The sequence below is a fragment of the Eubalaena glacialis genome, chromosome 10, assembly GCF_028564815.1.
Source record: "Eubalaena glacialis isolate mEubGla1 chromosome 10, mEubGla1.1.hap2.+ XY, whole genome shotgun sequence".
Lineage (NCBI taxonomy): Eukaryota > Metazoa > Chordata > Mammalia > Artiodactyla > Balaenidae > Eubalaena > Eubalaena glacialis.
The window spans coordinates 75,883,191-75,910,893 of NC_083725.1; the positions used below are offsets into that span (position 1 = coordinate 75,883,191).

The following is a 27,703-nucleotide window of genomic DNA, read 5'->3' on the forward strand; positions in this document are numbered from 1 at the left end:
GTCCTCAAAGTCTGTGATTCTCCCTTCCTCCACAGCTCCCTGCGGGCCTAGGTAACCCCGCCCTCCTGGACACCTCTGTCTGTAAAGAAACAGATGCTCCTCTCCACTGTTCAATCCTCCAGAGTCTCCAGGGACCCAGGGACTGTGCAGAGCGGGGCAAGGGTGTTTCCATTGTTGGGGAAAGGACGGCTGAGTGCCTCCAGGGCTCAGGGGCAAGGTGGGGTCCATGAGCTGAGTCTTTACCTCTTCAGTGCCCACAGTCTCTTCTAAGCCCGACACACAGCCCCATGTACCTGCACCAGCGAGGGCACATCTGCACAAGAGGATTTGCTAAATAACTGATGTCCACTCTGTACATCCAAGAAGAGTGTCTTTTTAATGCTTACATTTTGAGAGGGAAATCTATCCTAAATTGTATATATCCTCTGGGTCTTTTTAAGCCATCTACAGGAATCATATTTCACAATATGGTGAAGGGGAAGAGACTTGGGTTTTGGAGTCATAAGGATATGGTTTCTTTTACTCAATCAATTAATAAAACATAAAAAAATTAAAAATTAAAATTAAAAAAGGAGATTTGGGGAATTATCATCAGTTAGTAAATGGGATCTGATAGAAGGAAATGACTGTTCTAGAGACTTCCCTGGTGGTCCAGTGGTTAAGATTCCATGCTCCCAATGCCGGAGGGGCTGGGTTCGATCCCTGGTCAGGGAACTAGATCCCATAGGCATGCCGCAGCTAAGAGTTTGCATGCCACAACTAAAGATCCCACATGCTGCAACTAAGACCCCGGCGCAGCCAAATAAATAAATAAATATTTTAAAAAATGACCGTTCTAATGAGGTTTCATGTGGGTCTGTGTGGGATGTGAATTGACAAGTTGAGGAAGTGAGTGAGCAGGCGAGACACGGTCCGGTCATGGCAAGGAGGATGAAATCAGACCATCACAGGAACTCTACCTGGAGCCAGGACTGGAGAGGAGGGTTTGGCAGTTCATCCTAGGCCCCCACTGTGGCCATGACACTGTAGTCACACTTAGTCACAGTCACTGTGTGTATATATATATACACACACTGTATATATATTATTATATATAATGTAATTTTATATAACTATTATATAATTGCAATTGTTATTGTATAATAATGTAATATATATTACATTATGTAATGCAAGTTATGTTTTATATATATGTGTGTGTGTGTGTATATATATATATATATATATATATATAAAATTAGTAAACAGCAATATGTGTTTGATCACATAGGATGGGTGGTTTGGGTCTTTCAAATGATCCTTTTGCCACCTTTACAAAGTCCTGGGTCACAGAGGTCTTTCAGGTTTGTGCAGGAGGGAGGCCTGCACAGGTGGTCCCACAGCACTGTAGCCATCGTTCCAGGGCTGAGCTCCAGATGAGCAGCTCCTTTTTCTGTCTGTCTGGGCTACAGGTTAGACCTGACCTGCAGCAGAGCACAGGAAGCCAGCAAGGCAGAAACAGCTTGTGCTCTTGATGATCTGGTGGGAGAATCCAGACTCTCTTCTGCTCCTGCAGGCTCCTTGGGAGGTGGGATCCTGAGCCGGCTCTCAGAGAGAAGCCCTGTGGCTGATGAGGTAAGTGACGGATCTGGAAATGGGTTTGGGAATCTTGGCTTCTTCTGAAAGGTATGAGGCCCTGGGTGCTGGGGGTGGGCAGTTGGGAAGGGAGCTGTGGCTCCTGCTTTTTGCACACTGAGAAGCAGAAATCCTTTAGAGATACGAGGCCTGGCTGAGAGGTGTGAAACTGAAGTGCCATCTGCTTCCCAGGCCCTTTGAGCGCTATATTTTTTTCCAAGGCTCTGGGATGGTATTTAAGAGTAACCCTCTGCCTAGCCAGCTTTCCCACCCCAGCACCAGGGAGGACCCTTACCTTCGATGATGCCACACCTAGCACAGGATCTAAGAGGGGGTCCACACCCCCTCACTCCTCTCTTGGCTCAGTCCACAGCTGTCTCTTACCTTCATTATAAGCCCTATGAGGGCTTATGTCTCATTCATCTTGGAAGCTTCTGTAGCTTCTCTTTCCCTCCCTCTCTCCTTGTGCTTTGCATATAATATATAATCCAGGGTACCAGTGACCATTTGTTAAAGACCCTTGTCCCCAGATGCTCCTCAGCAGTACTATCTTCTCCTCTGCCCTACAGACCAACTGCTGTGGCTTTATGACTTTACAGTGTCAGCCAGAGTTCTTAAACTGCAGTTTATCATAGTCCGTGGTCTCCAGATTCTTGCTTATCAAAATTATCTTCTTAATATGATAAATTGTGCTTTATCATTCTGAAAACTCAGGATACAGCTTACTTATATCATGTGGGTCTTTCCAGTATGAAAGATAGATGCTAAAAGTTTTGCGTACAGTAATGCAAATTGGCTACAACAAATAGTATGTTTCAGAGATAAAACTAGTTTTAGGTTAAGGATGCAAAACTTGAGTGTTTTTTTGGTCTCCAGATTCTTGCTTAATTCCTCTCTCTGGAAATCTCCCAGATAAATCACAGCCAGTCATATCCATGCTGCACCTCTCCCCAAAATAGCCAGCATGAGAGGGCAGAGTTAGAAGGGCCCTGGGAGTGCATCCTTGTATTATGGATAGAAAAACAAAACCCCTGAGGGGAGAAGGGACTTGCCCAAGGTCATGGTTTTGAGTCAGGGCCAGGAGTCAGCTCTCCTGCCTCCCAGGGCCTCTGCAGCTCAGAAGGCCGGCCTGGTGGCCTCTTTCTTCATGAGGACTGAGGTTTTGAAATGGCCTCCCTCTGGCCCTCACCTTTTAGGCATCACATCTGGAGAGGCAGGTTGATGGCTCGGCCAGGACAAGCGTGTCTGCTCCAGGGCAGGATGAATGCTCAGGACCTGAGGAAAAAGATCTGGCCTAAGGGAGTGGAGACAATAGCCAGGCGCCCTCTTGACATTCTTTCCATGCAATGCCTTCTCCTGTCAAATAGTAGTTTGACAATGAACCCAATGAACAAATAGTGTCCTGCTGGAATTCACCCTGAACATGAACTTTGTAAAGTGTTCATGGCCATCGGAACTCCTTGCCTACCCCATGTAACTGCCTTCTGGCAGGAGGACTGTTTTGTTTTTGTGGCCTCGGGGTAATGTTTTTCTCATCAGCAGAGGCTGATTCCTGCCTGAGTCCTGACCAAGGCCGCCGGCTGCGTGCCACGCTGAGTTCTGGCAGGGAGGAAGGTGGTAATGCTGCTTTAGGAAGCTGTTTTCCAGGCACTGCTCACTTGATCCCCAGTGAAGCCCTGGGTGACAGGCAGGGAAGTCCTTATTAGTCCCTGGTTTATAGGAGACACTATAGCCCAGAGAGGATGAGTGATTAGCCCAAGGCCACACAGCTAGTGAGTTACTGAGATTGGGGGAGTTTTCATATTCCAGCTCTGTTATTTACCTTGAAGAGCATTTGAATCTAGGGTCACCTACTTACTAGTTGTGGGATCTTGAGCATTACTTAACCACTCTGCCTCAGTTCCCTCACTTTTAAAATTAAGAATATAGCACGACCCTCATTGGAATGTTGGGAGATTAAATGAGCCAATCTATGTGAAGTTCAAAACCCTGTGCTTGGCAGTCAGTAAGTGCTGAGTAATGTTAGAGATTGTTATTATTTTCAAGTCTGGCTCTGCTCTGAGACAGGGCAAGTCTCTTCTGAACTCAGATGAGGATCCCTCCGGGCAAAGTCATAGCGCTGCAAAAGGCTTAGAGGTAATCCAGTTTCACCACTCATTTAATTTTATTACTATTTTAAAAATCTGACATTTGAAGACAATCATATATAATTACTCTGTGATACATAGTTATTAGGCACACACAAGGTCAGTGGTTCACATCAATAGTTGAAATTATTATTGCACTGATGTAGGCAAATAAAAAATTAATTTTTCTCTTTTTTGGTTATTTTTTGTTGTCTGTAATAGAAATCCATGTCATCACATTTCTCCATTACATGCACCATTTAATCCTGATCATATGCACTGACAATGACTCATATTAAGAGACAAAAATAGAAAAAGAAAACAGTATTGCTCATAATATTCGGGAAGTGGGGGGTGGTGGAAATGAGATGAAACAAAAGGGTGTTAATTTCCTTACCTTTGATAGCAGCCAATCTATTGATACTGTCTAAAACTGAAGCTTGTTAAAAAAAAACGCATAGCGATTCAAGTCTCTTAATTTTTTTCATAATGTGTTTTCTTAACCTTAGAGGTATCTTTGAGAAATAATATCTCCTGTGGAGGATAAATGAAGGTAGGTAATTCCATTAGCTTTACTTCAGCATTTTATACCTTTTAGTAAATAGTGTGTGAAGGGTGATCCCTTTTTAACTGACTATTTCATTAATATTCATCCATCCATCCACCCATCCATCCAACCACTCTCCCTTCTTAGTTACCTGCCTATCTATCCTTCTCTCTGTACATCTATAGAAAGAAGTATCTGCAATGATGTTTACTTATGTTAGCTATGATTATTTTGATTATTTTGAGGTGAAGGGATTTTGAAGATTTTTGAATAACTTCTTTGTGCTTTTCACTATTATTTGAATTTGTTATAATAAATATGTATCTGCCATTTGCAGCAGCATGGATGGACCTAGAGATTATCATACTAAGTGAAGCAACATGGATGGTCCTAGAAATTATCATACTAAGTGAAGCAACATGGATGGTCCTAGAAATTATCATACTAAGTGAAGTAAGTCACACAGAGAAAGACAAATATCATGTGATATCACGTATATGTGAAATCTAAAAAAATGATACAAATGAACTTACTTACAAAACAGAAATAGACTCGCAGACATAGAAAACAAACTTATGGGATATATGAGATAGATAACCAACAAGCACCTACTGTATAGCACATGGAACTCTACTTAATATTCTGGGATAACCTGTATGAGAAAATAATCTAAAAAAGAATGAATATATGTATATGTATAACTGAATCACTTTGCTGTACACCTGAAACTAACACAACATTGTAAATCGACTATACTCCAATAAAATTAAAATTAAAAAAAAAAAGAAAACAAACTTATGGTTACCAAAAAGAAAGAGGGGGAGGGATAAATTCGGAATTTGGGATTAACAGATACATACTACTATATATAAAATAGATAACCAAAAAGGACCTACTGTATTGCACAGGTGACTATATTCAATATCTTATAATAACCTATAATGGAAAAGAATCTGAAAAAGAATATGTAATACATATGTAGTATATATTATATATATATAAAATGAATCACTTTGCTGTACATATGAAACATTGTAAATCAACTATAATTCAATAAAAATATATTAAAATTAAAAAAAATATATCATTAAAAAAAGTATTTATTTATTTGGTTGCTCTGGGTCTTAGTTGCGGCTCACAGGCTCCTTAGCTGTGGCTTGCCGGCTCCTTAGTTGCAGCAGGCAGGATCCTTAGTAGCAACTTGCTGGCTCCTTAGTTGTGCCAAGCAGGCTCCTTAGTTGTGGCATGCGAACTCTTAGTTGCAGCATGTGGGCTTCTTAGTTGCGGCATGCGGACTCTTAGTTGTGGCATGTGGGCTTCTTAGTTGCAGCATGTGGACTTCTTAGTTGCAGCATGCATGTGGGATCTAGTTGCCTGACCAGGGATCAAACCCAGTCCCCTGGCATTGGGAGCACAGAGTCTTAACCACTGTGCCACCAGGGAGGTCCCTTAAATGTATCATTTTTTTAAAAATAAAGGATTATCTTAAAGAAGAGGAGACAATGCTTCTGGAGTTCCCTAACATTTGGGGTTTCCTTGCCCTTACCACCCTCCCCCACCCCATATACTCCAGAACCAAGTCTTTCATGCTCATCCGATACCCATGGTGGTCCTATACTAGGCCCCTGCTCCCAGAGCTCATGTCAGGAGTCTTCAGTGATGGAGAACTTCAGTGGCAGAAACTCTTGGCAAAAAGGCTGTGAATAGCCTGCGAGGGAGGCATGTAACTGAGGGAAGATGGCCAAGGACAGGGAGACAAGAAAAGAGTTTTGAGTCACTGGCATTTCCCCATTTTACAAATGATGAGACCAAGCCTAGAGGGGAAGAGTGACTTGTTCAGTGCCAGCCAGCCTGTCACACACATCCAACGCACCACTTCAAAGGCAGGCAATATTTTTCTCCAAGCCCTATTAAATAAGGAGAAGTGGTAGGGCCCCAGGCCCTCATTCTTGATTTGGAAAATGGAGAAGGAAGGGTAACGTCAGGGTGTGTGATAGGGATTGGGGCCACAACCTCTCCCTCTCCACCAGCTAGTCCTATTTTCCTATTAAGTCTGCCAGAATTAGCAACTGTAGGGACAACAAGACCCCCTGGAGGCATCTACAGCAGCCACTGCACTGAATGCTTACAATCAGAGAAAAGGAATCCTGGACAGAGATTATAACTGGATTTGAGTGGAGAAGATTCAGAAGACTCTGCCAACCAATTATTGTCTTCTCTACTCCAATCAGGGCACATGGCCTATGTTTCCCTACATTCTAATAGTTTTTCACATTTCTTTGGGGGTGGTGTGATGGCTGGGGTGAGGATGGGGCTCTTTCACAACTCTTGAGGAGGGCAGCCCCTGTTCAACTCTTGTCAGCACCTGCCTGGTGGACAGCTCCACAGCAACCACCAGATCTCCCCATCTCAACGGGGCCACGGGGCCACTGGTGTTCTGTGAATGATGGCTTGTCTTTCTCTTGTTATTTCTTCTTTCTTTCTTAAGACATTCACTTTGTTGTAAGGGAGATTCGATTCAAGAGCTTTTATTCTTTAGGATACACAAAACAATATATAAAAAGGAATATCAAATTAGTCTGAATAAAGGATTACTTTGGCTAATTATAAGAGCCTGAGTGATTGAGTTAGAAACAGCTCAGGGATTTGCATGTGTGTAATAGCTCAGGAATCTTCTATAACAGGATTTTCAGATCGAAAGCAATATCAAGGATACATCATCTTACAAAAATTGTTTTGGGCTACTTCCCAGTGCTAATGCAATATGGGAGAGGTTAGTTGGACACTGAAATCTTATCATTTCAAGGATATGTTAATGTTTTAAAGCAAATGTTCAGAATATTTGAAATCTGGGATGTTCCAGAACATTCAGAATTAAGATTATCATGCCCATAACTAACAGTCTAGAATGACTCAGGTAGAAGAGAGAAGTCTAACTGGAAATGGATGTCCTGGAATTGTGAACACCCTGGAAACTAAAATACTTGAGGGTGCACAGAGATTTTCCTGCCAGGAGTGAGCAGAAAGCTTTGAAAAAATGTGATTCCATCTATTGCTTCACTTAATAAGAGTGGAATGTTGCCACTAAAGCCTGTAAAAAGGTGTATGGCCAGGTCAGGTACTGGCAGGAGAGGCTGATTGGCTTCCATTAGGCTCCTTATAAAGCAGCCTTTACTTGGGGAAGTCACCTTGGCCCAGAGTCTGGTTTTCAGCCTGGCAGCCTTGGAAATGCAATTTTGTCAATACTGAGGGTGGCTCCATCTCACTCAGAACAGGGTTTCACTGTAGGTGAAAGTAAGTTTCACCTACTTTCCAGGTGTTCATTGGCAATGAGAAAATAAAGCTCTTTGGGGGCTGGGCATTTGCTGCTTTCAGTCAGTATCCCCTCTTTTTCTATAGAAAAACCATCTGGAAGCCAGGTCATAATCAGAAGGTTGCTTGGTGAGTTTGGACTCAGAATAAGGGGAGGTAGATGGTTTTATGATGGTGAGTTTTCACGGCAACAGGTTCTGACCAGTCATTGCCTCATGTCTAGGATGGGGAGAAAACTGCCACTGAAGCTGGACAGGTTAAGGCCTTGGGTTCAGAAGCTGACCCTCTCTGTTTGGGTCCCTCCTAAAGCAAACCCTGAAACAAGGATTTGAGTGCAAGTAGTTTATTTGGGAGGTGGTCCCAGAATCAGTGGTAGCAGAGCGGGGAAGTGAAATGGGGAAGGGAAGGAAGCCAGTACAAGTGTGTGACCAAACAAGTTACCGTGGTGGGCAACTGGAACTTAATCTTACTGGGGACTCTGAGAAGCAGTGTACAATGTGCATCTCATTGTTAACCCACCCCAGGGGCAAGAGATCCAGGTTCTTTATCCATCAACTATCATAAGTCATTGGTTGAGTGATGTTTCTGACCACAGGGTGGAGTTGAGTAGTTAACTGGCTGACATATCCAGCCTACTGTGTGTATGGATACTTTCCAGCCTGGTGGCCAGAGAAAGTCCACAGGTCAAAGGACACAGGTGAGGTAGTTAGAAGATGGTCTGATGGGCACCAAAATGGATGGTGTTAAGGGGATAGAAGTGGAGCACAGGTAGCACATGCTACACCCTCTCCATCACTGTATTGTAGTGAGTCATAAATTGGGTACTGTTTCTGTTTCCATTTATGCTCATACTTTTTTTTTTTACTGTACTTGCATCACTGACCAATACCCTTTGACTGATTCCTTCTTTTTATTTAAAAAATAATTTGTTAAACCTACTTAATTAGATTTTTCTCTTTCTACTCCTGATCCCAGGAATAGTCTATGATTATAGCTTTTTACATGTTTCTAGTTTTATTGAGAATGTGAGGATTTTAATAGTTTAATTCTTAGAATTTTGGGAGTGTCTTGCTGATGACCATGTGTACTGTTTCCAGGAGGTGGGGATGGGGTGGAGGAAAAACACATTAGTAACTGGAAAGGGAGGAACATTTAGAAACGGAGTATTTGATGTTTTCTGAACTTTTTATGAAACTTGACCACAGACTCTTGAGTTCATCTGGAAGAGAAAAGACACAAGCCTAGCCAAGAACATTTTGAAAAAGAACAATGGCGGAGAATATGCCCTATCAAATATCAAAATATACTATAAAGCTACAGTGATTAAAACATTGTGGTTTTGGCATAGGAATAGACAAGTAATTCAATGGAACAGAATTGAGAGTCCAGAAACAGAGTCATCTATATGTGTGAGTTTAGCATATGATGAATATTTCAGATGAGAGGATAAAGGGAGGGGAATAGGGTCAATTATATAATAAGTGGTATTATTAGATATCCATTTAGAAAAGAATTAAGTTAGATCCCTATCCCACACATATACAGAAATAAAATTCAGTTGTGGAAGTAATACTAAAGAACAAAATTAAAACATTTTAGAACAAAATATATGAGAGTATTTTTTAAATCTTGGGGTAGGGAAGACCATTCTAAGTAAGACAAAAATTTAGAAGCCTGGAAGAGCCTGGTAGATTTGACTACATAATATTGAAAACTTTTGTGCAAGCTGAGACACCATAAACAGATTACAAACACAAAAGCAACTCTGGAGCTCTGTCCCCCACTCTCTAGTTCCTATCTTTCTCTGACTCTCCTCTTCTCAGCTCCTGGCCACCTTTCCGAGCCTCTGCTCCTCCCTCTCTCAGTCTCTGATCCTTCCTCTTTGAGCTTTTCTTCTTTGAGTTTTCATCTCTGGGTTTGTCTCACAGTTTCTTTCCTTGAGAAAAGTCAACAGGTCCAAACAGTGAACTCACACATGGATCAAGAAGACAGTAAAAAAAAACAATGGTAGAGTTGGGGGAGAATTTGCAGTATATATCAATATATAACAAAATATTGAGATTCATAAAATATATATAGCAAACATAAACCTATATAAAAGGCAAAAGTGCTATTAGAAAATTGGATAAAGGATATACACAGGCCATCGGAAGATGCTGAAATGGAAGTGGCTTAATGGTTCTCTGGTGTACCTCTGATCCCCTCTATCAGAACAGGACACCCATTTCCCAGATTCTGGGAGTCTCAGTGCCTCCTGGCTCTCAACTGAGTCCTCCTGTAGAAGATGTCATTTATTTAGAACGAAAGCAAATGCTGTAATTCCTAGAAGAGCGGTCACACAGAAGTCTGAAATACACTAAAAACGGTGTCATTGTCATTTATAAATAAAAATGGTCTTTACAGCTGCCACCATGATTGTGCTGATTTCAGTCTTATTTGTTTATTTAGGCAAAGAATTTCCCTTTGCCTTTTACATCGTTTTAAAAATATATATATTTATTTATTTTGGCTTCACTGAGTCTTAGTTGCGGCACACAGGATCCCCATTGCAACTTGTGGGATCTTTAGTTGCGGCACGCGGGCTTCTTAGTTGCGACATGCACGTGGGATCTAGTTCCCCCGGCCTCCTGCATTGGGAGCGCGGAGTCTTACCCACTGGATCACCAGGGAAGTCCCAGTCTTCTTAATTTAAACACTTAATTCCCTTTCCACATAAAAAAGGGAATGACCTAATTTGCATTTATGTTGATTACATTTTATTGTCTATATCAAGCCTTTTTTGGTATTTGCTTGCTTTTATATCAAGAGGTTACTGAGAAATCTGCTCTGCTCTCCCTACTCTCCTGGAAGGAGATCTGACCTCTGTCCTGGCTAATGACAGGGGCCAAGGGCCAGGATAGGGGGCAGTGGTTGAATGCCTCTTTGGGATCTGACCATCCTCAGAACACAGAAACACCGTGTGGACTGGAGCAGAACTGCAGTTACGTGCGTGGGTCAAAAGGAAATGCCCCTGACAACAACAGCTGGGCTTGTAACTGTGCTTCCCCTGGCAGTCCTGCAAATCCACGTGTTCATCCTCACACGTTGCTCCCCAGTGCACAGTGTGATAGGATGTTTACCGCTCACCTGAGCAGTTGAGGTCCAGAGGGGCCAAGGTCCAGAGGGGACAAGGAGGACAACGGCAGGACTTGAACCCAAATGTCAGACCACACATATTCCTGAATGAGGGCATGACTCCCCTAAAAAGCACCCCGCCCCTTCTTTATGCTCCTACAGGCCCTTGTTCGTTCCCAATTATGCCAGATTTGAAGTATCTCTGTAACTCTTGGACTATTCTTGTAACTCCTGGCTGGAGTGTAGAGTGGGTACAGTCTACCGCCAGAAATACCTCTTACTCTCAGGGGTTCATGTACACTTGTAGAGTCCAGGAGATTCAGCAAAAGATTCAATTTTCTCATCAAATCATTCATCGGTCCTTACCGAAGTAGCCTTAAATGGGCAAATGGGAGTTCCCTTTGTTCCCTTCACCTCCCTATGATCCTGTTTCTTTTCTCTACTCCTTGGTCTCCCCCAGGGTCCTAACTCCATTCCAGAGCTGTGGCGTTATATCCTGAAGTCTTCAGGTCTTAATGTCTTTAAAAATCAGCAGAGAGAAGCATCCATAAAACAAGTCATCCTCTTTCTAATATTGATTGCCTTCTGTAGCCTGGGTTTTTTGTGCTAACAGAGTTTCTACCACTCTACTGTGACTATCTAGAGACAAGCCTTCCCCATAGGAGGAGGCAGGGTTATCTGTAGGAAAGAAGTGGACGCGGGGGAAAGAAAACCTCATGCAGCTACCACATCCCTTGGGTCCATCTCCTCTAGCAGATGGTGGACTCTTTGAGGGCAGGGATGTGCCATTATCCCTGCTACGCCCACACCAAGCATGGGGTCTGCTGCAAAGTGAAAGCTCAGTGAGCACTGGATGAGTGAAAACACTCAGGCAGAGAAAAGCAGACCTCAAGAGCATTCCGGAACCCAAGCCTCCTTCACGCGTGGCTGGTGTGACTTCTTTTGATTCATTCATTCAGCAACATTAACAACTATCTTCACCAACCCTGGGCCAGAGAGAACAAGGTTCCCTCCCTCATGTCAAGGAGCTTCTGAGCGGTTCTGGAGGAATCAGATGAGCCACACAATCACAGGACTGTCTCATTGCTAGAGGACGGGGGTCCACAGAATGCGTTGGGAGCTCAGAAGAAGGGCCTTCATCCAGACAGGGGAACTGGGGAAGGCTTGACGTTCTTTTTAGAAGCTGGTATGTTCCTGGCCAGAGATGGGGAGAGGGTGAGGAGAGCCAGCAGAGAGGGAGCTGGCCAGCAATGGGGCCAACAAAAAACTTGGCTATTTTCACCAGCCTCTGGCCAGGAAGGGGGAGTGAGAAGCCTCAAATGGAGCTTTGACACTGTTTTTCTTTCTTCTGGAGAGCTGCCACGTGCCGCCACAGAGAGCATTTCATGGGTAGATGCATATTATTCCAGTGTGTTTATCTAGGAAACTGGAGCCCAGCTCCAGCATCTGGTTTTCAGCACAATCCTGAACGCAGTCCAATTTTCCAGTTGGGTTAATGAAAATAAAACCTGGGAAGCTGTGGGCTAGCTGCACTGGGGGTGAGTCCTGGGCTCACACAGGGTCATGGGCTGCAGGGCCGGAAGGGCTCGGGCAGGTCATGGATTCCATGGGACTGGCCGTGAGGCTGGCACCAAAGACAACCTTGCACAGGGAGGGACAGCTGCCAGCCTGGCTCCAGGGAGCATCCCTCACGGAGGAATGGATGTCTTTGGATTCCATCCGTCTTAACCTGACAAAAATTGACAGAGCATCTTCTGCGGCCAAAGCACAGGGCGGGGGTGAAATGCAGATGTGAACCAGCGCCTGCCCTGGCCTCCCGGAGGGCAATGATGAGCGGGACCCATGACAGCCCCTGTCAGCACTCACGACTCAGAAGCTGTCTGGAAACTTGGGATCTGGGAGGGACCTTTTTTTTTTTTCCCAGTGGTTTTTAAAAAAATTAATTAATTAATTTTTATTTATTTAATTTTTTTGGCCGTGCCATGTGGCATGCGGGATCTTAGTTCCCCGACAAGGGATTGAACCCTCGCCCCCTGCAGTAGAAGCGTGGCGTCTTAACCACTGGACCACCAGGGAAGTCCCAGGACCCATTTTTAAAAGCCACCTTAAAAAAAAAGATACATCTGGGCTTCAGGGAGCCCTGAAACCCAGAACTAAAAGTGCACACAACTCTCCTTGCCCTCATGGTTTCCAGTTCCTGCGTATCTTTCTCATTTTCCGGTCTCACTGCAGGTTGGATATCTCTGCTCTCCAGACTGCGCGGCGAGAAAACACGATTTCCCCACTGCTCCTGAGTTCACATGAGCCTCCTTTTCTCTCTCTTGCTTCCCCAATTCCGGATTCCTTGAGGAAAGGTGTTCACTGGGCCTGGTAGGTGACAGGCTCACTCTTGATAAAATCATCTATGGCCAGGGATCAGGGTGACACGTGTAAATGGGGGGAAGGGGAGCGACCCTGGCTTGGGCCTCTTCTTCATGGAAAGTGCTTACAGTAAGATGCACATCACAGACAGCTTCTCTTCCACCCACTGTACCATTGTGAGTGAGGCAGGACAGGGAGGCTCGCCCATGAGTGTCGGAAGCAGGGCTAAATCCAGACTCCTAACTCCCAACCCAGTGCTCTTTCCACTACACCCTGTTCCTTTGGTCCTGATGCGAAGCCAACAATTGTGAAATAGACTCTGCCCATGCTGTTTCCCCGTGGGAGCAGCTCCAGAATGAACAGTGTTGATTAGACAGAATTTTGTTGGCGGACCTTGGAGTGAGCTGGGCGCAAACACCAGTGGTGTGGCTAGTTGCAACCCTTGGGGAAGCTACCAGAAGGTGTGTGTCATAGGTCCCGGATAGGGTGATCTCTCACAGAGCTGTGAGGCTCCTAGGGGAAGGATGGCCCCTTATTTTTGTCTACTTTACCTGGAGGCTGATCCTTAAGACAGAATGAAGGGAAGGCCAGGGCAGGGCAGGGAGGAGGTGCCTCTTTCTCCTGAGTCCTGGCTCAAACTAGCGAGCCATAAAATGGCCTTCGGTGGAGAGACCTTTCCCTGAGGCTAGAGAGGAGAGTCCCCAAGCCAGGCCAGACAGCTAGCTCCTGAAGGACCCCCGCAGGGGAAGGAAATTGGGTATCTCCTGGTCGTCCAAAGCTCCTGACAATGACATTTTTCTTTCATTCCACCCTCTTGGTGTGAGAAGTGATGCTGATGCTTTCTGGGATGCTGTCAGTGTTGCGTACACCTTGCCGCTCCGGCTTCTGTCCCTCCAGCACCTCCCGACGGCAATCGTCGATGTGGCTGCTTCCAAGGCTGAGCCCAGGCCAGGGCTTGAGGCAATCCTGATGGCAGCCTCAGTCTGCTCCAGGGGGCTTGGAATCATCTTCCCACTGGTAGACCTGGCGTGGGGAGCACCAGGCTGGGCCTCTGGTTGGGCTCTTCCTGCTTCGCTGTGTTGGGATATCCATAGACTGGGCTCCTACCTTGGTCCCTTCTTCCTAGTTCACTTGGTCATACTTCCCTGAACCCAGACTGCCTGGGGCCCCACATCCACTTACAACCTTTGAACTGCTGTCCATTTCTCCAGGCACTGATGCAGGAAACCCTGGGCACCATGATCTAGCTTCATTTGATTCTACTTCACCTCTCATCTCTGTCATCTCTGCCTATTGGACTGGCTGTCTTAAATACTAATGTCAATCAGAAATGTCTTTTTTAGCTGGGCTGGAACCCATGGCTCGGGGTTAATGAGGGAGCCCTCTCCATCTTCTCTTGTTCCTCACCTTGGCCCTGCATGCTTCTTCTGTGTGTCCATTCTAGTAACGCTTAGCGTGGGCTGTGCTTCCCATCCCACTAGACCCTCTATTGGAGTCTTCTCTCCTTTCCATCGGTTTCTCTTCTGTTGGTTGTGAGGGTTGCTGGGGGTCAGTGTGCAGCAGCCCTTTCCCCAGGGAGCTGATCTCCTAGTGTACCAGTGAGGGATGATGACATTTTAGAGTCAAGTCTATCATGTAAATACGTCCCAGAATATTACGGATCATCCTATGTCAGGACAATCATCAACCAACAGGATTAACCAGAATCTAAACAGCTCTGTCAAAGGTGAAGAAGGAGAAAAGCAGACTCTATTCCTCATTCTTTTGATTTTAATTCTCCCTCCCATGATGCAGGCAGGTTTTACCTGAGTACACTCTAGGCTGACCTTTCACAGTCCCTTTCTCAATCCAGCTACCGAAATGACATTGTTTACATCCCTGAACTTGGGTCTGTAAGGTTCCTGCAGATGCAGGGTCCGTGCTGTCTAATCACTGCCTCTTCCTTGGACATGGTGCCTATAGATTTTGCCCAAGGCTGAAATTCCCTCATCCACCTACCCACCCACCCACTCATCTGTCCAGTCACTCAATTAATGCTTCTGCCAGTTTCTGTGCTGTGCAATGAGAACACCGTGATAAACAAGTCAAACAAGTTCTTCCCTCAAGGACCCTTGTGCCCTGCCTCTGTCCCCTCAGCGCCACTTAGCCGGAGTCACTGATGTGTCCATCTCTGGGCCTGGCCTCATTCCTGTGGGGATGACAGAAAAAAGCAGGGGAGATAGATGATAAACATGTAAACAATAATTAACGCTAGCTGGCTAAGTGTTATATAGGAAATAAATGGGACAGCAAAAGAGAACAGCAAGGAATTAGAGGGGAGACCTATTTAGAAAGGATGTTGGGAGTAGGCTTTCTGAGGAAGTGACATTTAAGCTGAGATGTGAAGGATATGGTGGAGGGACAAAAATGCGCAGGCAGCAGGAAATAAAATATGCTAAGGCCCTGAGATGGGAAAGAAAATGTGTTCCAGGAATGGAAAGCAGCATGGCTGAAGTACAGCAAACGAGAACGTGGCATGAAATGAGACTAGGGAGGTAGGCAGGAGACATATTAATGCACAGCTTTTTGGTCATGGTAAAAAAGAAAGGGAAAAGGCTTAGATAAGGGCTGATGTGCTCTGATTTATATTTTTAAAAGATTACTCTAGCTGCTATGAGGACAGTAGATTGGAGAGGGTCCCGTGGAAGCGGGGAGACCAGGTAAGAACTATTGCAGTCTTTCAGCTGAGAGATCTGATGTCATGACACTGGAGACACATTTTGGATATCGAACAGGAAGATCAGATGTGGTAGGCAAGGAAGACTCCATGTATGACTCCCATGTTTCTGGTTTGAGAAACTGTGTGAATAGGGTGCCATTAACCTATTAATGATAGGTTAATGATAGGTTATATATAAGATATATATATAGGTTATGATAGGTTATATATAAGATAACCTATATCTCCATTAAGAGATATGGAGACTGCAAGCAGAGAAGTTTTGGAGTTTGAGGGAGGAAATCCAGAGTTCAGACTTGGGCATGTCTAGTAGACATCCAAGTGGGTCAAGTAGGCAGTTGGAGAAATGAGACTGGAGCTCGGAGAAGAGGTTGGGCTGAAGTCAATTTAATCAGCGCTATCGGCACATGGAGAATAATGAGACAGGAGGACCCTTTCTATCTGCTTCCCTGGCAGCTTTGCATGGGAGCTAAGGTCTTTCATGCTGTCTTGAGGAAAGAGGTTGGGGTGTGGGTCCCAGGACGTGCTTCTCATAGGAGCGAGGGCTCTTGGGTTCCTGCAGGATCAGGACTGTGCAGGAGTAGTGATTCAATTGGGGCAGGGAATTTTCTCTTCTCCACTGGACAAGCCTTTCCTAGGATTGCTCTAAATTCCATTGATTATTTTTTTGCTTTGCCCTGGAAACACTTTTTATGTAAGCCCTCTCAGAAAGTGACAAATCGTGGAAAAATCCTCTTGGATATGTATTCAGCAAAGGCAGAGATGGCACGTCTTGCTCTGTGGTGTGGAGGCCATCCCCAAGGATGCGCCAGAGGCCAAAGAGCTGGAAAATGGATGCAGGTGGCCAGGCTGAGTCATTGCAACTCTTCATTCCTAAGAAACCATACATAGCTTCACGTGATATGGAGGGAGGGCGGAGGGGGGGCACTCAGATGTGTCTGACCGCCAAGGCAGGAAGGGAAGAATTGGGCAAGGAGGAGAAATGTTATTTCTCTGGGGCAGGAGAACACAGTGTGCTTCTCCCACCAGGAGGAATTTTCCTGCCTGGGGCTCCATTCTCTCCCATGGCTGAGCTCTCTGGGATAGAAGACTGTGACTTGACCCCAGGGACCCTCCAGTGGAGGTTCCTGCTGCTATCATTCTTGACTTTATAGGACATATTTGGGGAAGCAGAGTCCTGCCCCTGCTCCCATATGCAGAGCTTCCTGAGCTACTTCTCCAGGGATGAAGTGCCTGCTTCTGCTCCTCATTTCTTTGATTTATTTCTCCCCACTTCCCCCCCCCCCACCCCGGTCTCCTTTTTTACATCTTTATTTCCCAACTCTCCACCTCACAGTGGAATGAAGTGGTGTGTAGGGCCTGACGCGGTTGGCCATAGCTGTAGAATGTTGATGGTGGGAACAGAAAGTGAGGAAAGAGCAGAGAAGCTTCTATGCACCTTGACCCAAGAAGGGACCTCTTCAAGCTCCAAGGCTGCAATACTCAGTAATCAAGGAGAAGGCACAGGGTGCAGATGAACTTCTGGTGGGCCAAGAGCAGGGGGGCGGCTGTCTCCATGGGCACATTTGCTACAAGACCACTTTTAAGGTGGCATGTTGACAGGACAGTTGTCAAGATTATAAAGAAGAGAGATTAGTGGAAGCAATGTGGAAAGCGCAAGCATCAACGAGGAGAGATGGTAGTCAACATGTGGTCCTGGTGGTCCTTCTTCCTCACTACCCCCTCCCATCCCCAGGTGCTTCTCCCTAAGGTTAAAACCTATCCCCCTCTGGGGATGAGACAATGTAATTGGGAGCCAAGGCAATGGCTGTTGAAAATGCAGCCACAGAGGTCTCTCTGGGGCGCATGGTGGCCCAGGAGTGGCGGGCACAGGAGCTCTGGATGGTAAAACCACGCCTCCCCCTTTCTTTTTTCTCCACTTCTTATGAGCTTTATGGAGTTAGCACAACAACCTTGGACAAACACTCCAATGGCTTCTCATCTTTCTCAGAGTAAAATCCAAAGTTCTTATCACGAACCTAAGACCCTTCGTGACTTGGTCTCCCACTGCTTCTCCTACTATGTTCTCCCTGTTCACTCTATTCCAGCCACACTGGCCTCCTTGCTGTTCCTTGACGATGCCGGCACGTCACGCCTCAGGGTCTTTGCATTTGCTGTTCCCTCAGCTTGGAACGCTTTTCTGAGACCTGTGTGGCTCACTCCCTCATTCAGGCTGCTGTTCAAATGCTACCTTAACAGAAAAGCTTTCTTCAGGCATCCTCCCTAAATCAGACACCTCCCTCAGTCACCTCTCCACACTATCCATCCCTTACCATGCTTAATTTTTCTTCATAGCTCTTTGTCACCCTGTAACATATTACATATCTATGTTTGTTTCTTGTCTGTCTTTCCCTGCTTGAATGTAACTATTCACTACTGCATTCTCAAAGCCTAAAACAGTATCTGGCACATGTAGGAATTCAATAAATATTTGCTGGGTGAGTGAATGAATGACTAAATCTGATGGAAGTAGAGGTTTGCGTGACTCGCTAGCATTGACATGTAATCTGCACAGTGAATGTTTGTCACAGTTATCAACATTTTCTTCAAATTAAATCCATTTTCTAGTAATCTTGTCTCATCAGTGCAAGAGACCTCCTCAGTGTTGGGTCGAGAGCCAGGCTATTCCTGGAAAGATTAGCAGGACAGGCCAGCAGGGTGATGCTCGAGCTGGGCCCCTGATGCCTGAGAAGAGGGCCATAGCACTACTGGGACTTTCATGATGATGTCACACTTATTTGAATTTCCATGGAAGGAAGCCTGGGCTATGTCCCTCTCTGTGGCTGAAGTGGAGGGAAGGGATGTATTAGTCAGGGTTCTCCAGAGAAACAGAACCAACAGGACACACACACACACGAGTTTATATATTGTATATTATTTATCTATCTATCATCTACCTATCGAGAGGTATCAGAAAGCTGTGTGGAGCACAGACAGGAGATGGGTAAGACTGGAAAGGGGGAGTCAGTTAAGAGGAAAGAATGGGAGATGAGAGAGGTATAGATTTGAAGAAAGAGAAATTGAGGGAGTGTCAGCTGAAGACCCCTGCCTCAGTAGAGTAGATGCAGAGGCTATCCTGAAAATACTGAGACTGGCAAAGGAAGTTTGGGGGGTTCGAAGGGAGAAGACAAGGGCAGCCTGTTGGCCAGAGAAGTGGGGAGACTCCTGGGCTGAATGAGGACTACAGGAAGGCTCCCTGGCAGATGGAGAGTATGACTCATAGTGGGGTCAAACTTCCCCCGTAAGTGAGCCTCCTGCAGGCGTCATGGGCAAAGGGTTTGGGGATCAGGGAACAGGGGACCAGGAGTCAAGAGAGCCAGAGGGTGCTGGCTGACGTGCACTGGGGGACCTGGGAGAGGTCCAGAGCCTGGAGGTTATCTGGGAGCTCCAGGGCAGGGTGGGCAGAAACAGGGAAATACAAGGTTGGGCTGGAGGCTGCGCTCTCCAAGGGGGAGTCCACAGCCAGAGGAAGCGGCAGGGGTTCCTCATGGTGACCACGTCTTCATGTCCTTGTAGATGCTCGTCCCCGGTCTGGAACAGCCCTGCCCCTGATGTATCCTTGCAGTGGCAGCCCCAGGCTCTCCTCTTTCCCTGACCGCTCAGCTGGAGACAGTCATCTCCTTCTCAGCACTCCCAGCGCCTGGACTTGCTTCCTCACAGCACTTTTCAGGCTGGATTGCAGGTGACCCTATCCATCTACTCCTCCCATTCCCCACATCCCCCAACCATGGGGCTGTGACTTCTTGAGGGGACAGGCTTAAGTCTTGCTCATTTGTGGAGCCCCTGAGCCTGGCACAGCTGGTCACAGCCCTCTGGGGGTGTTCAAATAACTATGTCCTGAAATGGGGCTCTCCTGACCATCAGTTTATGCCCAGGACCCCAAGTGAGAGTAAGCGGAGGGGCCGTGGTGGGAGGCTGGATGTCTCCTCTCCTTCACCCTTTGCTTTCCCTCTCCTTTCCTTCCTTCCTTCCTTCCTTCCTTTCTTCCTTCCTTCCTTTTTTAAATTGAAGTATAGTTGCTTTACAATATTGTATTCGTTTCAGGTGTACAGCGTAGTGATTCAGTATTTTTACAGATAATACTCCGTTAAAAGTTATTACAAGATAATGGCTATAATTCCTGCGCTGTACAATCTATCCTTGTTGCTTATCTATTTTATACATATTCCCTCTTCTTTCTTTCCTCCTTCCTAACCCCGGCTCTTCCATTTTCTGTTCGGGGGAAAGGTGATAGAACGATCCAGACCGGAGAGTAGCGTCAAACGTACAAGGTCCGAGCAGCCCCCAGCCGCCAGCAGCCCAGCGCGTTCAAGCTCAGACCCGCCTGCAGCGGGGACCGAGGCTCGTCCAGGCGGCCGAGTGAGGGCAGCGCCGCGCGGAGAAGCGGCAGCCCCAGCGACGGACGGCAGGGGGCGCCGCCAGGCCTGTCGCCCGCGCACGTAGACCGTCGCCTCCCTGCCACCACCCCCAGGTGATTCCAGACTGGGTTTGGAGCAGTATCGCAGACGGGGTGCTTACGGTCGCAGACACCTGAGGGCTTGCGCTGCCACTCCCCGGCTGTGTAATCTAGTGCTACCTACAATCTTAGTTTTCACAGCTATAAAATGGGGATAGTATAAGACCATAAAATGTGAAAATGTTCTCAAAGCGCTTTCACATCTGTCACTGTTAGAGGCTGGCTGTCCCTAAGACTTAAATTTCCCGATTTACAGCCTAATACCTTTTGCATCCATCAAACATGTTTGGCAGAGCTAAGGGTGAAAAGTTCTCCTTGGGGTGGGCTGCTGCTCTGAGGACAGTAAGTTCTCCACCAACTACTGTAAACACTGTTGGCCTGACTCCTGCCTGGGCTTTTTATTACGTGGTGCCGGTGCAGTAGAGAGGGGATTGTGGGCAGCAAAAAGGAGTGAAAAGTTGCTCCCCCGACCCTTCTCAAGAGTCCTTTGTTTAGTCAACAGGTATTTATTGAGCACCTATTATTTGTCAGGCTGTTCCAGGGACTGGGGATACAGTGGTGAGCCAGATAGCATGGAAGTTCTGGACCTTTATTCACCTTTGAAGTCTTGACTAATCCTGCCCTAGATTAGTTTCAGGTTTCCCTAAACCGGGGACCAGAAGCCTCTGCCCCTCCACCCTTAATCCCAGCCCCTGCCCTCTGTTAATGACAGCCTTAGAGGAGCTCTGTTCCCCGGGGCAAAATGTGAGGCTCAGCGATGCCAAGGCTTCTGAAGGCCAGAGGTGACACATCCTCCCACCCATCTCCCCCCAACAGCTTCCTCGGGGATTTTTACCCTCATAAAGAATGGTGAGCTCTGGGCTTTGTCAGGCATGGGTTGTCCTCAGAGTCTGGCCGGCCTCAGCCAGAGCAAAGTGTGGCTGAGTTTGGGCTGCTTCCCTCTGCCCCTCCTCTACCACGCTCTCAGAGAACTCAGTCTCTCTTTAATTCCCCAGCCTCAACCCTGGGCGCCAGCTTGAGCCTTCCTGAAATTTCCCAGTTGCTGGTTGTCTCTGACTGTGGCCAAGTTTCTAATCCCCAGGCTCCCGCTTTTGCTCAGAGCTCAGGAGCCCAGGTCTAGAGCACCTGAGAAGTGAAACCATGGCTGATGATCTTTGGGGGTTCCCAAAGCACCCTGCTGAGGTGGAGGCAGCCCAGACCCCAGGATGGCACAAAAAGGCCTGGAGTCTGGTCTTCCTCCTCCTACTTGTTTGCTGTGTAATGTAAGTCACTTTTCTTCTCTGGGCTCAGGTTACTTGTTTGTTCATCTATCCATCCAATAAGCCTTTTGACTACTCGCCATCTCCTGGCACTGGTTGGCTAAAGTCTCAGCCCCTTGGCATGGCAGTTAAGGCCCCTCACAGTCTGAGCCATCTAGGAGGGAGCTGCATGAGAGGTTTTGCTTCCTGAACTGCTCTTAGTCGGCCCTGACTGCCCAGTCCTTCACACACCACACCTGGAGCCACAGCTGGTCTCCTGTGCCAGACAGGCTGGCAGGGACACACTCAGGGCACCTGAGTACAGAGAAGCTCTGTCTTTCCTAGCATTTCTTGGGAATTCTGGCTGCCTGGTGCTAAAAGACCTGAGGGTTTGGGGACAGTCTCTCAGTCCCTGAATTCAGGTCTAACCTTGGGGGTGGGGAGGAGCACAGAGAAGCAGGTTATAATGAGAACCAGCTGACCTGGAGAGGCTCAGTGGGGTAGGTCTCTGGATGGACAGCCCAGGGAAGAAAAGGAAAGGTGGGAGGAGAAAGAGTTCTGTAGGAGCCAAAACCAGGAGAGACCCGGAAGTGGTCGTGGGCAGGTTGATTTGACTCAGGAATGGGGACTTGAGTTTGCTGCTGCCTTGGTGGCCAGACTTTAGGGGAGAGACAGCCTGGACAAGTTGGGTGTGTGTCCTGTTCCGTTCACTTGACTGCAGTGCTTAGTTCAGGTTATGGCATGTGGCTCAAGAGACATCTATCAGAGTAAATTCCAGGACTTGAACAAGAGCTTTGGGGAAGAGACTTGATCTTTTCCCATTGGACTTGTATCTGGGAAGATGAAGGCTTGAAGTTGCTGGGAGTCATTTTCCCTTAGCTGTGAAATCTGAGATTGAAGTCAACAGGGAGGAGCAGAGCAGAGGCAGAGCTCAAATGCCAACATTTGAGCCCCTTACGATGCTTTGCCTAAAGCTGCCCATCCCTGGGGCTTTTTAGTTTCATAGGCCCTTTTTTTTGCTTGAACTAATTAGATTTGTGTGCGTACATGTGTGTGTTTTAATCACTTGCAACCAAAAAAGTCCTACCCAATATAGAGCCCATGATAAAATTCATCTTTATAAAGACCAATGTGATAGGGGATGATTCTTCAAGAGATCATTAGAACTCAGTCCCACAGTGACTCAGTGGCGCTCATCTGCTAATGACTGCTGTCTTGTGCAGGGTCAGGTGAGGCCCCACTGATCCAGAGACTGGCAGCCTGGGGGCCTCAGGAGAGCTGCTTTATAGGTCCAAGTGAGGCAGGCCCAGAGCCTGTCCACCTGGACACCATTGCACCTGCCTTGTGCCACTTGTATTACTGTCTGGCTACTGTCTGCAGCCCAAGGTAAGTCTGCTCACATAGTCCCAGGGAAAAGGGATTAATCAGACACCAAGTCTGGGACTTAATCTCCTGGCAGGCACACCTGGGGAGGGGTTGTGTGCTTCTGAAGGTCCCACTTAGAAGCAAAGGCTGGGAGAGAAATTCTGTGTTCCTCTGATGTCCTTCATCACAGCAGTCATGAAGGTGTCACTCCCTCATTATGACTTAACATTCTGACAGCTCTTCCCCAAATGGATTTCTGGGTCTTGACCTGGAAAAGTGGGGCGTAGACAGGGAGCCAGGGCCTCTGGACTGCAGAGGTCTCCAAATGTAGCAGATGCGCATGAAGATGGGCTAGAACTGAATACTAGAACAGACTATGTAGAATTTGCAGTTTTCTGGATTTGCACTCAGCAGAATTTAAGTTACCTCAAGAGTAAATAGTCTATAGTTCCCATTCAGAGGAGAACTTTGCTGTCCTCAACAATTTTTTTTGCTGCCTATGTAAATGAGCCTCACTTTTATATGTTCCAATTTTCATATAACTTTCACTTGTGTAACTACACATTGATACCTTGAAACTGGTACTTCATCTATCAGCTGATCGGATTTGTGTTCCCTCTTGGTGGCCACTTGCTACCTGCTGCTGCTAGGGGATGAAAGCCTGGGTCTCTACCTTGGGGTGGAGGTTCAGGAAATGTGTATGGCAGAGTTGGTCTCATTTCCTACAATGTGCCAAGGGGACCCCAAATGCCCTGGATACCTGGGGCCTGGAGCTTGCCTGTTGACATCAGATTGCTGAACAGGGTGGGTGCTTCCATCTCCCCTCTCCCCTCCTGTGGTCCTTGCATCTGGTGGGGGTGGGGAAGGAGTTCGGTGGCTGGTGGGTCTAGGTGATGGCAAAGGTGGTCTTCTGGCTGGAGATGGTGGAGATTTTGCCCATCTGTAGTAGTGGAGAAGATGAGGGTGGAGAGGGATGGTGGAATCACAGAATAGGAGCTACAGCCTGGGCCTCTCCAGGCCCCATGGAGCAACAGGGGGGATGCCCGTGAAGGCTTCTTGCACCTGCCAGGAGCCAAAGCAGGCATAATGCCTGTGATCCTTTTGCACATGTAAAACTGATATGTTTAATTACCCCTTACATTATTGTTTTCCTGCGGAGACCCAGTCACAAAGATTATCACTAGAGGGCAGGAGAGACTTCAGCGAGAGAGCAGGCTTCCAGCCAGGGCCACCACTTCTCCCATAGACTGGGGCTGAGCTGCCTAAAGCTTTCCCATTCATATAGAAAGTGAGAATGTGCGTGACGCACTGGGGTAAACTGAAGGGGACTTGGGGATACATATTTGGGCTTAGTGGCAAAATGCATATCATTTTTTTCATGTTTTGAAATTATAGTAAGATACAAAGTAAAGGAAAATAGTAATACTGAATTTGTATAAAATTCTAAATAAAATTATTTCAAATATTTTACTGTTAAACATGAGCTGGCTTCCACTAACATCTCTTTTTATATCTAATTTTAAACTGAAATGGAAACATGAAACTTCTGATCAAGATTTTTAATTATTTCTTCAAATTCTTGATAATCATCATTGACAAGAAAATTCATTTGTACAAACTGGTGATAAAACATTAAAAACAACTTTATAGCCACTAAAAAATTTATAGCAGTTGAAATTACATTTAAAGACTATAAGCTTTTTCTCACCTTCCATTGACTAATGCAGTGTTGAAATTTCTTGTGATAAGGCATTGGATTTAACATCTATCAAATCTCTTGGATTTGAGTGTACTGAAATAATGATGAAGCATTAATTAGCAGAATACACATGCATTTTTAGAGAAGTCACCCTGCAGCCAGCCCGGATGTAACTAAAAAAAGTTCAGCTGCTGCAAAAGATAAGAAGCAGCCCATATACATAGAGTAACCATTGTCCTGATTAGTCCTGAAGGCTTCTGATTTATGTCTTCTGACCTGACATGACTATTCATAGCACCTCCTTTCACTCAAAAAAAACCAAAACCAAAAAACAAAACTGCATCAGTTTGGTGTTGATACATATAACATGGACGAATCTCAAAAACATTATCCTGAGTGAAAGAAGCCAGACACAAAAAAGTGCATGTTGTATGATTGATTTCATTTATTTGAAATTCTAGAACAGGCCCAACAAATTTGTAGTGATGGAAAGCAGATGAATACTTGTCTGGGGCAGTGCTGGGGGTGACGTGGGAGATGACTGCTAAGGGGTACGTAGGAAATTTAGGCAAGGTTTTCGATCTAGGTGGTGGCAGTGGTCACCCTGGTAGATCGCCCACTTATACATTTGTCAAAACTCATAGTACTGTATATTAAAAATAGGTGCCTTTTATTGCATATAAATGATACCTTATTAAAGTTGATTTAAAAAAAGAAAGTGTACCAGTTTGGACAATAAATTATATGGCTTCTGTACATATGCATGAAGAGAGAGATTCAGGACTGCCATCTGATGCTGTGCCCGCCAGGAGCTCCCTTCTGCTCTCCTTCCCCCCCCCCCCGCCCCCTTGGTGGGCACTCTGTGGTCCCTGGGCACGTGGGACACACTCCTGGTGCACAACAGGCAGTGGCACGCTCTGAGGCTGGTGGCTGGGGGACGTGTGCAGATGGTGGGGGCCCCCTTCTCTGGCTGGGGGAAGATCATTGTCCTTGTGCCTAAGGGGGCCTGCTTGAAGGGGGCGACCCTCCAAGGAGCTGTAGGCCAGGCTCTCCCCAGGAGTGACCAGCCCACGTGCTCCAGGTCCCCGAGCACCCCGGGGCCGCGGGCATCACACCACTTTGCTGCACACCTGTGGCCTACTGGAGGCACGCCTACTAGAAAGCTTTGGCCTCGGGAGGGTGCCTATGCCAGGCCCTAAGGCTTAGTCCTGAGGCTGGAGTCAGAAATGGGGAAGATCTATGTAAAGGAAATAAACCAATGCCCACTTCGTGGCCCCAGGAAGAAGAAGAAGAAGGAGACGGGGAGGGAGGAGAGACAAGAAAGCAGTCAGACACTTGGGTCTTAAATCCCCTTTCTGGACTTTGGTCTAGAGCGGTGTCGGCACACTTTTCTGTAAAGGGCTAGATACGTGTTTTAGGCTTTTGGGTTGTCCCATCTCTGTTGCAACCACTAAACTCTGCCCTGTCGTTTGAAAGCAGCCATGAACAACATGGAAGTGAATGACTGTGGTCGCGTTCCAATACAACTTTATTTATGGACGCTGAAATTTGAATTCATGTAATTTTTATGTGTCACAAAATGTGATTCTTCTTTTGATTTTTTCCAGCCATTTAAAAATGGAAAAAACATTCTTAGCTTACAGGCCTTACAAAACAGATGGTGGGCTGGATTTGGCTGGCTGGGCACAGCTTGCCAGTTGCTGGTCTGGAGAGGTGTGTTTAGTATGGGGATCCTGAGGGTGCAGGGCTTCTGGAAAGGGATGGCTCTTGGATTTCTGGCTTTCAACATAGTTAAAGAGGCCATGACCTTTAGCTTTACTGAGATGTTCTCTCAGTTCCTGTTTGTTTTGCACCTAAACCAGAAGTTCTCTCTCAGCCCCTGAAGAACTTTCTGAGTACAACCCCCAGCCATAATATACAAATGTATTATTTGACTTTCAGTCATTTGATTTGGACTTTCAAATAAGTTTTCAGAAATCATTTGGCATGACAAATTAAAATAAAAGAGGGCCATAAATTGACATAGAAATGTGTTAGGAACCAAAGGTTATGAGTAACCAAATTCTGTGTTTTGAGGTCTATACCAAGGTGTGTGTGGGGTGACTCCCTGAATAAAGTCCAGGGTGGGGGCCCCTTCAGTTACCATTATAGGGAACTAATTCGACACTGGACCAAGAGTCCACTGTGGTCACTGCCCCTGGTGCCTAGAGTAGGCAGGCCAGGTAAGCAGTGTCCCTGTGGGAAGGGCCAGGTTAGGGACTGTTTCTGGGCATGCGTGATACTTAACACCCGCATGCCTTTAGCTCAGCTTGCATTCACAGGCGTCCTCAGCCAGCTCCGCTTTTTGCTTCCTGCCTCCTCCTTCCTGGGCCCCACGTCTCACTCTCATTCTGCGCCCCTGGATCCCTTCTTTCCTTATTCCCTTTTCCTCCTCCTTGTCACTTGCACAGTCGTTTGGGTTTTGTTCTCGGGTTTTTCCTGACATCAGGAGTTGGTGCCCCAGGGCGGTGCTGTGGCATAGCTCTTGGCCCTCCCCCACCCTGTCCCTTGGGGGGGGTCTCCTGCGCCCACTGTTTGTGAATTATGTGAGAGAAAATGGCAGTTTGGCTCAGGAATAGTGAAGCTGGATAGCATCCCTGGCTCCCTTCGTTTGCTCCTCCGTTGGAAGTCAGCCTACAGCGTCCTGCTCCCGGGACGGTGTGGCCATTGGCGGGCTGGCTGCCCTGACCTCTTCTCTGTTCCCTTCCCTCCCTCCTTCTGTCCTTTCCGTCATGAACTATCTTCTCTGTATAGTTAATAGATTATAATTGTGGATTCTCAGGCCTGCCTCCCCTCAGGGGCTGGTCCAGGCCCTCCAGGACCTAAAACAGGGCCAGGCCCAGAATGGGCCTTGGTAATACTTGTTGGCTGCAATTGAATTGGCAGTTCACTAGCGGGACCTGTCCAGTCTGGCTGGAACCTGCGAGCTTCAGCCAGCACCTGCTGCCTGTCCTCGAGGAACCTCCATCAGGAGGATGCCTGTGGGTCACTTACTCCAGAATACTCTCCTGTGTGGACTAACAGGGCATCCAGGGGCGAGGAGGGTTGGGGACCTAGGAGGGAGCCCTGTAACA

General features: G+C 46.7%; 1 protein-coding gene and 1 long non-coding RNA gene across 2 annotated transcripts in view; both read left to right on the forward strand.

Annotated features, from left to right (window-relative positions):
- The window catches only part of AMPD3 (adenosine monophosphate deaminase 3), a 137,476-nt gene that overhangs the window by 34,624 nt on the left and 75,149 nt on the right, over window positions 1-27,703 (forward strand). The window lies entirely within an intron of this gene.
- LOC133098972 (uncharacterized) lies at window positions 1,592-4,744 on the forward strand. Its single transcript, XR_009702276.1, has 3 exons — window positions 1,592-1,614; window positions 4,250-4,293; window positions 4,625-4,744. It is a non-coding gene; the product is annotated as an uncharacterized LOC133098972 (long non-coding RNA).